This window comes from Mus pahari, chromosome X (genome assembly GCF_900095145.1).
Source record: "Mus pahari chromosome X, PAHARI_EIJ_v1.1, whole genome shotgun sequence".
NCBI classification, from domain to species: Eukaryota; Metazoa; Chordata; class Mammalia; order Rodentia; family Muridae; genus Mus; species Mus pahari.
In genome coordinates this window covers 33303917-33319158 of record NC_034613.1, presented here as the reverse complement: position 1 = coordinate 33319158, position 15242 = coordinate 33303917, and the positions used below count along the sequence as shown (strand labels likewise).

The 15242-nt window shown below is 39.6% G+C and overlaps 1 protein-coding gene and 1 non-coding gene across 6 annotated transcripts in view; both read right to left on the bottom strand.

Annotated features, from left to right (window-relative positions):
* The window catches only part of Xiap (X-linked inhibitor of apoptosis), a 49156-nt gene that overhangs the window by 17135 nt on the left and 16779 nt on the right, over window positions 1–15242 (bottom strand). The window lies entirely within an intron of this gene.
* LOC115063283 lies at window positions 11189–11296 on the bottom strand. Its single transcript, XR_003843146.1, has one exon. It is a non-coding gene; the product is annotated as a U6 spliceosomal RNA (small nuclear RNA).

Here is a 15242-nt window from a genome sequence, read left to right as displayed (position 1 = left end):
AAAAAAAAAAAAAAAAAAAAAAAAAAAAAAAAAAAAAAACAGGATCCAGCAGTCTCACCACTGGGCATACATCCAGGCTAATAAAATCAGCATGTTTAAGAGACACCTGCATGTGCACCTTTATTATAGCACTATGTGTATGTGAAATCAGCTCTAGCTGACCGTTCCTGAATTGACAAAAAAAACGTAGTATATGCATATAATATAATATTTAGAGTTAAAAATATTAGAATTCTGCCACTGGCAGCAACACGAATAGAAATGAATGACATTATGTGAAAGGGAAAGTGTTAGGTATATATGTGGAATCTAAAAGGTTAACCTCACAGCACAGTAGTCAAAGGAACCTGGATGAAGGGAGACTGAATGGAACTAGGACGGTCAATGGGCATAAGGGTGCTATAGCTGAACAGAAGTAACTTACAATGTTTTCCTTTGTTTCAAGACAAGAGTTCCCTGTATAACCCAGGCTGGCCTCATATTTCCTGCCTAAACTTCCACAGTCCTGGGATTACATGCATGTACCACTAAGCCCTGCAGGAAGGATACAGAACTTTTCTTTTTTCCATGGTATTATGTGTGTGGGTAAATATGTATAGGAGGAGGCCTATGCATGTGGAAGCCCAAGGCTGACGTTGTCAATCACCCCAAATTCTCAGCCCATCTTACTCGTGGAAACAAGATCTCTAAAAACCTAGACCTCACTGACATGTCTAGTCAGCTTGCTCTGGAGATCCTGTCTCCTCCTGGATTTAGGGGTACACCACCATGCCCAACCAACATTACCTGGGTCCTAAGAATCAAAACTCAGGTCCTCATGCTTGCATGGTATATGGTTTAGCCACTGAGCCATTGACCTAGCCCTGATTACTAAATGCTATGTAATAAACTAGGAAAACTATGATTGACAATAATTAACTACTTTAAAAGTTAACAGACAAGTTTTGAATATTTTTAATGCAAAAATATAAACAAATTTGAAGAGACAATGAAAATTATCTTGATCTTATTTAACATATATTTACCATGTAGTGAAACACCATACTGTATTCCATACTCTTATATAAGTACCGCTGTCAATTAAAAATATTTTTAAGGGCTGGAGAGATAGCTCAACAGTTAAGAGTACTGGCTGTTCTTCCAGAGGACCTGGGTTCATTCAATTCCTATTACCCACATGGCAGTTCACAGTTGATTGTAACCCCAGTTCCAGGGGATCCAACATCCTCAAACAGACATACATGCAGGCAAAATACTAATGCACATGAAATAAAAATAAAATGACATATATATATATATATATATATATATATATATATATATATATACACACACACACACACACACACACATACACACACACACCAGAATGGTGATGATGTCTAAGTTTTGGAGATCTTGGGAAGATTTATACAGAACTTTGGGCATTATATAAGCACAATATGTCTTAGAATATCAATTCCCTTTGAGTAATGTTAAAAAAATGCCTCACTTGAAAAATGACAATATCCTTCAGGCTTGCATGGCTTTGCCAAATTTCTCTAGTATTCACATATCCCTTAAGAGCTAACTTTTATCTATCTATGAGAAATTTTTTTGGAATACAGTTTTAGATACTTTTAAGTGTCATTTTCCAGATGTTTGATAACATTCTGACAATAATGTTCAAAGTTCTTTATTGAATCAGCATAAGCTGGATAATGATGGAAAAGATTCAAAGAAGAAAAAGGCATCGATAAGCTGGTGAGATGGAACTTAATACAGAAATATGCAAGCTTATATTGTTTTTTAAAAAGGTATTGCCGGGCGTGGTGGTGCACGCCTTTAATCCCAGCACTCGGGAGGCAGAGGCAGGCGGATTTCTGAGTTCGAAGCCAGCCTGGTCTACAAAGTGAGTTCCAGGACAGCCAGAGTTATACAGAGAAACCCTGTCTCAAAAAAAAACAAAAAACAAAACAAAGGTATTAATAACTAAGGAAATGAAGTCACATAAAGGCAAACTTCCAGTTTAAAACCTTGGGATTTTAGTTAATTGCAAATTTATTACAAGCCAACATTACGTGACTGCAGAAAAAACCCACAGCCTTCAGACTACATTAGTGTCCAGATGTGTAACACTCATGTCCAATTCAGCTACATTATGAATATTACCTCCAGTTCCAAACACACTTTAGGAGAGACACTGACAATTTTCATGTCCTTAGAAGAACATTCAAGATAACAGAATATGAAGAATAGTTGGAAGAAACAAGACTATTTATTCCAAAAGAAAGGAAGGTTGACATGTGGGTACAAATTCAATGTACCTTTACAGTAGAATTAAAGCCAATGTATAGACTTAATACATTTTACTTATTTTTTACATTTTAAAATTTGTGTGTGTCTGTGCGCGCACGCGCATGTGTGTTCAAGTCAGTGTATGTGCCATAGCACGTGTGGAGGTCAAAGGACAACTCTCAGGAGCCAGTGTTCTCCTTTTACCACGTGGACACCAAAAAGAAAAAACAGGCCATCAGGTTTGGCAGCAAGTGGTTTTACCTGATGAGCCCTCTGGCTGCCTTATAACCAAAACATTTTAGCACCACAAACAAATGAGCTTTAAAAGTCAAGTGCAGTCAGTACACAATGAATTGGGTTGCCTTTGAGAATACGAGTCCTTCCCATCAGTAAGAGACTCAGGCTTGGCAAAGGTAGTGCACACGCCTTTAATCCCAACACTCTGGAGGCAGAGGCAGGAGGTTCTCCATGAGCTCAAGACAAGTCCGGACTATATAGAGCAAGTTCCAGGACAGTAGGGGTTGATATAGAGAATCCCTATCTCGAAAAATCAAATCAAATCAAATAGGACAAAATAAAGTGAGACTTCAGTATAGAATAGAAGACTACGCACTTCGAGTCTATAATATTCCTGAAGAAAGGCCAGCATAAACAAAATGATGAAACTTACCTTCCTTGAGGTAATGTTTAACTTGATACAATCAAAACACAAAATTAAAGGTCTAATCTTATTTCACAATGGCAGACATTTGTGAGTTCAATTATTCATCCCATTCTAGATATGTCAAACTTTGTCATTGTCTAGGAGCACCTGTCTTGTAAAGCTTCCAAGCGGAGACTTTAGGTGGATCTAAAAACACACTTCTGTAATCCTGGCAATCAAGAGTCTGGGGCAAGAAGATGGCAACTTCCAGGTGAGTTTAAGAACCTTGCTTCAAAAAAATAAAAGGAGACCACCTGTTCAGGGATCAATCCCATTCTACTGGTTTAGGTTACATAGGTTTAGAAAACAGTATCTGAATGAATACAGCACGTGCATTGATTGCAGGATGTAGAAGAATGCCAAGAATGAGTTACCAGATGAGCTAAAAGTGAAAGAAAGACAAGTAACAACCAAGAGAAACCGGGGTGGGGGGGGGGGCTAGAGAGACCTCGGTAGGTACAGGCTCTTATTCCACAAAGGCTGTGGCTTGAGTTAATCCTGACAAGCAATGTAACCACAAAGGTCAGAAGACAACTCCACCAAGTTATACTGTGCCTATGTGTGCCTCTCTCACATATGGTCATGCAATAAAACTTACACACACACACACACACACACACACACACACACACGGGGGGAAACCTGGGGTTGGGAGAGTAGTATAATTCTACAAAAAGCACAGAATTGTAAATAGAGAAGAAAACAGAATATATGCCTACTGGAGAAACATAACATAACAGAAAAGAAAAAGATTTGACATGCAAGAGAGTATGCTGAGATAATTTAAGTTTCTCTCAGTACATTCAGGCTCTTTACTAACCAGAAATGGAGAAAAGTGAGGAACACATGTCAAAGAAAGCTTTGTCATAAGAGGAAAGACAGTTGAAAACCCTGAGGGAAATAGTACTATGGAAGTCAACAATGTAACATAATCGGATAGCAAGCAATGGTACATGCTTTATAACAGACTTGGAAAAATGTTCGATGGTGATATAATATGTTTAAAACAGACATGAATGTTGGAATTAGTTGCACATGGGAGGTGGAGTCAGGAATCCAAGGGCAGCCTCTGTTACTAGTGAGTTCAAGAACAATTTGATTACATAAGATCCTGTCTCCCTCACAAAAAGTAAAACACACACACACCCTAGTCAGCTGTGTAAACTATGGGTAAGTGCTAAGACCAGAGGACTGAATGCTAACCTAAAGAGAAAATGAGAAGGAAGTAGGTTAAAACATACAGAAACAAAAATATTGCCATTTTTTTTTTTTTGGTTTTTTTCGAGACAGGGTTTCTCTGTGTAGTCCTGGCTGTCCTGGAACTCACTCTGTAGACCAGACTGGCCTCGAACTCGGAAATCCACCTGCCTCTGCCTCCCGAGTGCTGGGATTAAAGGCGTGCGCCACCACGCCCGGCTAAAACATTGTCAATTTACTAACTACAAATGATACATTTTTTAACAGATTGCTTATATACTAAAGCATAATAATGATCAAGATCCAGTATATAATATTCGATGAATTGAAAACTAAGTTTGTGCAATGACAGTATCGCAGCAGCAGTACTGAAGATGAGGAACTTTATTGGGACATGATTATAGCTAGTAGGAAAAAAAGTGTTAGGAGCAATGGCACAAGTGTTTAACCCTAGCACTTGGGAGGGAAAGGAAGACAAGAGGCAGGAGGGTGTCTGTGAGTTTGAGGTTGCTTGGTCTACATAGTGAGTTCCAGGACAGACAGACCTATATTATGAGACCCTGTCTCGTGTGTGTGTGTGTGTGTGTGTGTGTGTGTGTGTGTGTGTGTGTGTGTATTATAATGCTTACAACATTACACATGATCCTTATCTCAAAATGTCTTTAAAAGGCAGGCTGGGTGATTCATGCCTGAATGGCACTTGGGAGTTTGAGGCAGGAGGATTGCTGGGAGGTCAAGACCAACCAGGGCTATCTATAGAGTAAGGTCCAGGCCAGCCTGGAATATACAATGAGACCTTACCTCAAACCAAACTAAACAAAGGAAGGAAGAAAGAAGATGGATGAATGGAAAGAAAGGAAGGAAACTGCTAGTAGAAGAGTGGAAGTTGGGTGAGAGTGGGTGGGTGGAGGAGCACTGTCCTAGAGTCAAAGGGGAGGGGGGAGAGGACAGATGGGATGGGGGTTGGAATGATTAAAATAAAGAAGAAGAAGAGTGGGAACCAAAGTGAGACCCAGCTGCATCTGCAGGCGCGTACATTACAGGTACTTATAAGCCTGCCTGCTACTCCTAAGGGAGTGCTCAGCTCTAACTGTGGGTATGCAAGTCAAGAACAAGGTCAGCACCGAATTTCAGTTAAACAAAAAAGGCAAAACCTGGAAACTTTAAGCAGTTTGATTACTGTAAACTGTTCACAAGAGATCTGATAACATTTTCGTAGATCATGCAGACATCCAGGAAGACTTAATAATGATAATAATGAGAGTTAATAACTATCTTAAAGCTACTATTTCACTTACTTAAAGCTACCTATCTTAAAGCTACTTACAGCCTACTGTTTAGAATTTTTATACAGAGGAATAGAGAAGCAGTAAACAGTGACTTTGATACAATTATGTTATTTAGATAATAAAAAATGTTTTAACTTGACTGGGGAGATGGCTCAGTGGGTAAAAATCACTTGCCATCCAAATGTGAGGACTTGAGTTTGAATCTCTGGACTGACAGATATGGAAAGCATCTGTAATCCCAGGGGTCCTATTGTGAGATGGAAGGTAGAAACAGTAGAATCCCTGGAAGTTCAGGGACCAGCTAACCCAGCACACATAGTGGGAAAACAACAAAAGAACCCTGACTTGAACAAGGTGAACGGTGAGAACCAAGGCTGCCTTCTGACCTCCATACATGCACACACCCATGGTATGTGCATGTGTGGATGTGTTCCACACTAGGCTCCTGTATATTTAAAAATTCTATTCAGTTATTTTGTAGGTCAGGGAGCTTGTACCACAACATGCATATGGAAATCAGAGAACAACTTGCAGGGATCAGTTCCCTTCTTTCATCACGTGTGCCCAAGGAATTGAACTCCTGAGACTTGGCAGACAGAGGACATTTTACTGCTGAGCTATCTTATTGGCCCCTATTGTTTATTGGCTGGTCTTGAACACAGAGATCCACCTGCCTCTGCCTCCTGAATGCTGAGATTAAAGATGTATACCATCTTTAGTCTGGTTGCATTTTTATTTCTTTTCTTTTTTATTTTTAGAGACTGGGTTTCCATGTGTAGTCCTGACTGTCCTGGACCTCACTCTGTAAACCAGAATGGCCTCAAAATCAAAAGACCCACCTGCCCCCACCTCTGAGCACTGGGATTAAATACATGTACCACCACCTCCTGGCAATTCTAAATAGTTTTTAAAAGGTAAATTTCATAGCCTATATAATGAGACTCCTTTAATAATATAGCCCTATTTTTCAGTCTTATTGGAATTCCTGTCTGCTTATTTGTAATATTAGTAAGCTTTTTGTTGCTTTGTGGTGCTAGGGACTTAACCTTACAAGTATTAGAAGTGATCGAAGGCTGGATTATATCCTCACCTATTTTAGGGTTTTAACATTTTCACTTACATTTAAACCTTGTGTGTACGCTTGGGGGAAAGGCATGTGCAATCCACAGCATGAGTACAGAGCCAGAGTGGAGCTTTGTGGATGGAGTTGGTTCTTCTCCCACCTTTGCATGGCTTCTGGGGACGGCTAGCACAGCAATGCTTTACCTGCTGAGGCATCTTACTAGCCCATTCTAAAGTCTGAGACTGAGTAGCTATCACTCAGCAGACTCACCTTGACCCTGCTTTGTAGTCCAGGCAAGCTACTGAACTTGTAATCCTCCTCTTTAGCTCTCTAAGTGCTAGGATTACAGGCCTGTAGCATCATTTCAAGCCTCTGGTGTGCATTTATTTTAATGGAGTAAGGAGAGAGTTGAAACGAGGTTTTATTATATAGCCCAGGTTTGTCTAGAACTAACAATAAACTTACCATCCTCCTGCCTCAGCCTTTTAAAAACTGGGATTGCAGAAAACTATACCTAACACATTTATATTCTTTTATTGAGTTCCAGTACAATAATGTTTTAGATAGAAAAATCTACCAACAGAAAAATCATTTTACGTAAACAAAATCCTGGTATATGTTTTTACATAAAGACTTTGCATTCTCTTCCTTTTGTTGTGTATGTTCTTCTGTGGATCATTTTGGGGGCCAGTGCTCTATCATAGAGCTATATTCTTAGCCTAACTGGATGGGTTTTTAGTAGGATTATACCACAAACATTATCTTAACTTAAAAAACATACATAGGAGGCATGAGAGATAACTTAGCAATTAAGATCACTGGCTGTTCTTTCAGAGGACTTGGGTTCATGCACCTAGCACCAGCATGGCAGCTCACAACTGTGTGTAACTCTATTTCTAGGGGATCCAATGGCCCTCTTGCCTCTGGGGACACCAGGTACTCATGTGCTACACACACAATACATGCAAACAAAATACTCATATACATAAAATAAGATAATAAAGAATAAGATTAACTGGGGCTGGAAATATGACTCAGCGGTTAAGAGCACTGACTGCTCTTCTGAAGGTCCTGAGTTCAAATCCCAGCAACCACATGGTGGCTCACAACCATCCATAATGATATCTGATCCCCTCTTCTGGAGTGTCTGAAGACAGCTACAGTGTACACACATACTCACATAATAAATAAATCTTAAAAAAAAGAATAAGATTAACTATGTAGTATCTACCTGTCATTGATAGTTTGTATAGGTCACTCCCCACATACACACTTAGAACACCTACTTTATTTTTCGCAGAACTCTTTAATATTTATGGTACAATGCATACAAGTAATAAAATATAATTATATACAAAACTTAAGAATATAAGAAAGAAACAAAAGTTCCTATGGTCTATTAATTATGTATGGATGCTTTTATAATAATTGTGTGCTATTTAAAACAATGAATAAACAAAATATTCAAATTTGAAGGATATTTTCTCGATGTGGTAAAAATACATTAAGCAGCAGCTTTGTTGGGAATGGTAGTACACACCTCTAAGCTCAGCACTTGGGAGACAGAGACAGGCAGATCTCTGTGAAATCAAGGCCAACCTGGTTTATATAGGGAGTTCCAGGACAGCCAGAATAAACCAGAGTTCACTCTGATGGTATCATCTTAAGTTGATTATTCTATGAAAACCCTATTTTCAAATAAGGTTCAGAACAATTAACTGTTTTTTACAGTATGACTTTGACTCTAAAAACAGCTATTAAGTGGATATAAACCACCTAACCAATTCAACATCTACCCACTCCTGTACCTTAAACCTCCAGGGCCCTTCCTAGAAGCAATCAATCACTCTCACTAGTCTCTTATATATCCTTCCAGAAATGGTCTAGGAATACAGAAGCATGTATAGGCATTTAAAAAGTCTTTAGACATCCAGTAGTGGCACACATCTATAACTCCATTTAGGAGGCAGAGGCAGGAGAATAGCCACAACCTCACAGCCAGCAGGGTTACAGAGAGTTCCAGACCGGCCTGTGCTACAGAATGAGACCTGCTTCAATAACCATACAAGCAAATAAATAAAGTGAGGTGTGGTGGCATGTGCTTCTGATCACAGCACATGGGACACGGAGGCAGGAGGATAAGGAATTCAAGATGATCTCTGGCCACAAGAGACCCTATGTGAAAGAAAAGAAAGATTCTACTTTTACTTTTCTGAAAAACCTCCAGGTTTCTATAGTGGTTAGACTAATTTGCATCCCCACCACCAGCAAGTGAGGGCTCCCTTCTCTCCATACTCCAATTCTCAACATTTGCTATTTTTTTTTGTTTTACTAACAGCCATTCTGTAAAAGGAGGAGTAGGGGTGAATACTGTCAAAATATATTATATGATATTCTCAAATTAATAAAAACATATCAAATAGTTACCACAGAAAGAATAAAATTGGCTCACTGTTCTGGAAAGTATCCTGGCAGTGTATATTAAAAAAAAACTTTAGACATGAATACTGTCATCTTAGAAACTTTGACTATGAATTTATCTAGAGGAAATATTAAAAATAATCTACATTAAAAATGGCCATATTGACTGATATGAAATGGGATCTCAGTGTTATTTTATTTCTATTTTCTTGATGGCTGAGGATAAAAGTAGACACTTTTATGCTTATTGGCTATTTATATTTCATCTTTTGAGAACCATCTATTGATTTCATTAGCCCAATAGCTCTCTACTCTATAGCTATGCACTTCACTACTGAACTTTGAAGTTGGGGAAAAAGAACTTAATGTCTTATTACTCACTCACTACTTAGCATGCACTGGTTTCAAACTCAAAGCTATCTTTTAGCCTCAGCCTCCTGAGTGCTGGAATTACAACTGGGAGTCAGTACACCCACTCTGGTTGCTGGACATCAAGTTCACAATTTCTAACTACTATCAACAGTATCAAGAGTGGGTGCCAGCTGGCTATGCTGGCGCACACCTTTAATCCTAGCATTCATGAGGTAGAGGCTGGTGGACCTCTGTGAACTCAAGAGTCAGCCAAAGCTACATAGTAAGACTCTCCTGAAAAAAAAAAGTGACTGGGAAACCGGGAGGGGGAGGGGGCAGTAGGAGACAAGGATGACTAGAAACAAAGTAAAATGACATACATATATATGAAACTGTCACAATGAAACCATCACATTGTATATTTAATATTAGAAGTTAATAAAAGCTGGGCAGTAGTGGTGCACGCCTTTAATCCCAGCACTGGGAGGCAGAGGCAGGCAGAATTCTGAGTTTGAAGCCAGCCTGGTCTACAGAGAGAGTTCCAGGACAGACAGGGCTATACAGAAAAACCCTGTATCGAAAAACCGAAAAAAAAAGTTAATAAAAATAGAATGCCCTGTGCAGGCAAAGTGTGTCAGTGGACAATTTCCATCAAGCCTAGGACCAACACGGTAGCAGGGAACCAACTCCCAAAGGCTGTTCTCTCATCTCCAAAATCAGTGCCACAATATGCGGGTGTATACAGCATACTCTCTAAATAAATACAATTTTCATAGGGAGGACCCTGGCTAAATCTGTTTCTATCTTATTTGTTTATCATACTAATATTAAATGTTCTCAAATAGAAATGGATCTTGTATCAGTAATAACGCCTTTTAATCCATTATGTTTTTTTTTAACCAACAGTGGCTTTTTTTAAAAAAATTTATTTATTTATTTTATATCTATGAGTACACTATAGCTATACTCACAACACAAGGTTGTGAGCCTTTATGTGGTTCTTGGGAATTGAAGTTTTTAGGACCTCTGCTCACTCTGGTTGGCCCTGTTTGCTCTGGTCAACTCCACTTGCTCCAGCCCAAAGATTTATTTATTATTATACATAAGTACACTGTAGCTGTCTTCAGACACACCAGAAGAGGAAATCAGATCCTATTATAGATGGTTGTAAGCCACCAACCATGTGGTTGCTGGGATTTGAACTCAGGACCTTTGGAAGAGCAGTCAATGCTCTTACCCGCTGAGCTGTCTTACCAGCCCATCCAAAAGTGGCTTTGAGGAAAGTCACGAATTCACTTATAATTCTACCAACAAAGAGATGAATGTGGCAAGAGCAAATCAGAATATTTACAAATAGGTACTATAAAGACTTACAAATGTATGCAAAACTATTACATCTCATTTGTAATCAAAACAATTTTTAAATTCCTATTCAATGTGATGGGTTTCATTGTGACATAATGCTATTTTTACCTTATTTGGCAATGATCAATATTACAAATCAATGTAACCCATACACATGTAAACATATGAGACAACAGACAAAAATCTGATACTGATACGTTACACTCAGGGAAATAAAACCAGATCATGGCTGTCTCAGTCAGTGGTCTATTGCTGTGAAGAGACACCATGACCAAGGCTTTTCTTATAAAGAAAAGCATTTAACTGAGGCTGGCTTACAGTTCAGAGATTTAGTCCATCATTCTCATCATGGCAGAAAGCATGGCAGCATCCAGGCAGACACTGTGCTGGAGGAGGAGCCTGAGAGGTCTACATTTGGGTCAGCAGGCAGCAGGAAGAGAGCCACTGGGCCTGGTCTGAGCTTCTGAATTCCACATCCACAGTGACACTTTCTCCAACAAGGCTACACCTACTTCAACAAGGCTACTTCAACAATCTCTCTTTTTTTTGCGTATCATTCTTGCGCAGCGGCAATGCTAATCTTCTCTGTATCGTTCCAATTTTTAGTATACGTGCTGCCGAAGTGAGCACTTCAACAATCTCTTAATAGTGCCACTCTCGATGAATGAATCTGTGGGAGCCATTTTCATTCAAACCACCATAGTAGCTAAGTTAGCTAAGTCCTGCTGTTTAAACTGGAGGCTAGCTAGTCAGGACTACAGGAAAACCCTGCCTCAAAAAACAAACAAAAAAAACAGTAGACAGACTCATCTTAACACTATAAAGTGTGCTTATCATATGCAAGGACCTGGGTTCAACTGTCAGTAACAGAAATAACATAAAAGGTACATGTAAAATGCTAAAAAAAAAGTGCTATTCATAAATATACAAAACCAGAATATTCACTGGCAGCGGTTGGCACATGACTTTGATCTTAGAATTCAGGAGGCAGAGTCAGACAGGTAGGTCTCAGAGAGTCTGAGGCCAGCCTGATCTACAGAGCTAGTTTCAAGACATCCAGGGCTACACAAAGAAACCCAGTCTCAAAAACAACAACAAAACCACCCCCTAAAACAAAATCAAAGCCACAATATTAAACAGAAGACAGTACTAAGGTCATATGGAACCATATACAACCACTATAAACTTAGGTTGGACAGGTGAGATTGCTCATCAGGTAAAGGCCTGGCACCCTGAGTTTAATCTACAGTTCCTAGGTAAAAGCAGGAAGGGAGGGAGGGAGGGAGGGAGGAAGGGAGGGAGGGAGAGAGGAAGGGAGGGAGGGAGGATGGATAGATGGACAGAAAGGAGAGAGGGAGGGAACTGATTCCACAAAGTGTCCCTCTAACTTCTACATGCACATTGTGGCACATATGTCCCCCAATTCACCCACCCCTCCCCTGCAAAACATTATAAAACATACAGACATTTAAAAGACCCTCAAATCCTAGACTCTAGGACCAGAGGTACTGTAGTCAATGGTAAAACATTTGCCCAATATGCATGGGCATTCCATCCCCAGAAACAGCAAAGAACAAGAAGAAGCCCCCAAAGCTCAGGTCTTAGATGAATACTAAATGATAACAGACATACTGTCAGGATACTCTATTAAGTGAAGAAACTAGGTATAAGTCTTTGGTCTAACTACTTAGAATTCATGAGGTTCTGGGAGCTCCAGCATGATGATGATGATGATAACGATATAAACTATATAACTCAATAATAAAAGCATAAAGTGGCAACATTATACACTGAAATTATATTGTTGCAAGGCACGGTGACTCACAAGTATATTTCCACATTGAAAAGGCTGAAGCAGGAAAACTACTCAACGTTTGAAATGAGCCTGGGATACACAGTGATTTCCAAGCAAGCCTGGGCCACAATGTGAGACCCTATCACTAAAACAAAATGTTCTCTCTTATATTTTTGGTTGTGAGTCTAGCCTTTAACAGCTGAGCCATTGGGGGGGGGTGACTGGATCTCAAGTGAATAAATAAATTAATTACTAAAAAAGAAAGCAATCCCAGCACTCGGGAGGCAGAGGTAGGCGGATTTCTGAGTTCGAGGCCAGCCTGGTCTACAAAGTGAGTTCCAGGTCAGCCAGGGCTATACAGAGAAACCCTGTCTCGAAAAACCAAAAAAAAAAAAAAAAAAAAGAAAGCAAGCTGAGCTCCAGGTTCCTGCCCATACTTCCCTCACCCATGGCCTGCAACCTGGTAAAGCAATTACCTCTCCCTCCTCCACCCCCAAAGAAGGTATCTCCAAGAAATGCTAATGCTGACTCATTTTCTTCTTTGTTTCCTTCTTTCACCACTTAAATTTTATCCAGCAAGCATTCTGAATTCTAATCAAAAAACTTAAGCAGGTAGACTTTTAATTTATCAGGGAGCCATTGTACAATCCTGCCCACCAGATAGAGTGCCACCTGGCTACTGTCCATGTCAAAATGCTTCATCTGTGAATACATTAGCCAAATTAACTGAGTATTGAGACCTTGTACTGCCAGGCTTTGACTTTTTATTGAAGATAATTTTCATAAATTATGGGAAGAGAGAAAGGTTTACTTTGCTACCTGAGATTTGTTGCCAGTTTGCTACTGTCTAGGAGGAAAACATACAAGAGGAGAAATTGTAAATTGATGTCCATATTGTTGATCATCAGGTTAGACAAGAGACAGAGAAGATAAAGGTAGAGTCTCAGTGATGGGCAGGACACATTTCTGACATTTGCACTGGTTAGATGGAAAGGACTCAGCTACAAAACGGGTTAAAAGACCAATTACTTTCTGACTGCTACTTTATTGGAGGGAATGGAAATCTGTCTATTTTTGAGATAGACAGAATCTTAGTCTGTAGAACGGGTTTGCCTAGAACTCACTATGTAGTTCAGGCTGGCCTTCAATGTGCCCTGCTTTAGCTTACTAGATGCTGGCATTAAAGGTCTAATTCACATTTGGATCTAGCTCATTAGTTTTCAAGTTGAAAAAGTATTTTTAACTGATCTCTAACCATTCATTTATTGCCTTATAAAAATAATTAGGAGGACTTGGTGATGCACACCTTTAATCTTAGCGCCAGAGAGACAGCAGCGGGCAAATCTGTGAATCTGGGGGCAGCCTGGTCTACATAATGAGTTCTAGGGCACCCCCCCCCCAGGAATACATAGGGAAACCCCACTCCAGCTCCAAAAAGAGAAAGGGGGGAGGGGCCAAAAGAAAAAAGGCATATGATTTTAGAGGCTTAATATACAAAATAGACTATGCCTCTTCAAGCCAAAAATGAACCTCAAAATAACTTTTATTTTATTTTATTCCTTATATACCTTTTATAAAGGGACAGCAGTTGAGATACAATTATACTGAAAATTAAAAGTATTTTATGTTTATGGACATTCACAAACTAAATTGCACACAATGAGCTGGGACATGCCTTGAGACAGCAGACATCTGTGGGGTCCAGGCCAGTCACAGGTAAAAAATGAGATGGTCTCAAAATATTAAAAAACAATTCATAAATGGACTATGTGCTAAACAGGATAACAGAAGTTACTCCTTTCACAGATTAAGATACTAAAAATGAAAAATCGACAAGGCCATAGAGAGAATTACAGGTTATCCTGATCTTCTATAGTCAATTAGGTAACTTATTGTGACAGTGATCAGGGTATAATACTTACAATCAGGTCATCCCATAATGCCATGTTGGGTGTTCATTTAGTGGATGATTTGGTAAATGGGTTAATTACCCACCTTAGAAATTTCTCAGAATAAATTATTATTATTATTCAATCCATGGGATAGAAGCCAAGGCCCATGCATACGAGGAAAACATTCTACCAGTGTTGTACTCTTAGACCCATGAATAAAGTATTTTTATTTTACATTCATCCTAGAAATGGCCTGCAAGCAAGTGCTGAAACAAATTATTTTGTTTACTTTTGAGACAGGGCCTCACATAGCTCAGGCTAGCCATATACTTGTTTTCTAGCAGGAGGGAGGGAGGTCATAAATTTAACAGTTGCCAGCTCTCATTTCACCCCGTGGGTTGGGGATTACCTGGGGGGAGGGAGGTCAGTCTTGGTGGCCAGCAACTTTGTATACTGATTCATCTCACCAGCACTGATGTTGATCCACCTGCCTCTCTCCCAAGTGTGAGGATTACAAATGTGCAGATTTGTGCTGCTAGGCTTGGCTATTTATCTGTCTTTTTACTATTTTTATATCCCAATAGCTGTCCTTCTCCTGGTCTCCTTCACAGAGTCCCTCCCCTATCTCCTTCTTTGAGATAGTGCCAAACTGTGTATGTAGTGCAGACTGGCCTCAAAAGTTATGATCCTCCTCTTTCAGTCTCCTGAGTGCTGTGATAACAAGTGTGTACCCCCATGCCAGGTCTCTGAAACAAATTCCTGATGGGAGCATTTTTTTTTTCTTTTTCCCATTATAAAAACATTTTGCGGGCTGGTGAAATGGCTCAGTGGGTAAGAGCACCCGACTGCTCTTCCAAAGGTCCGGAGTTCAAATCCCAGCAACCACATG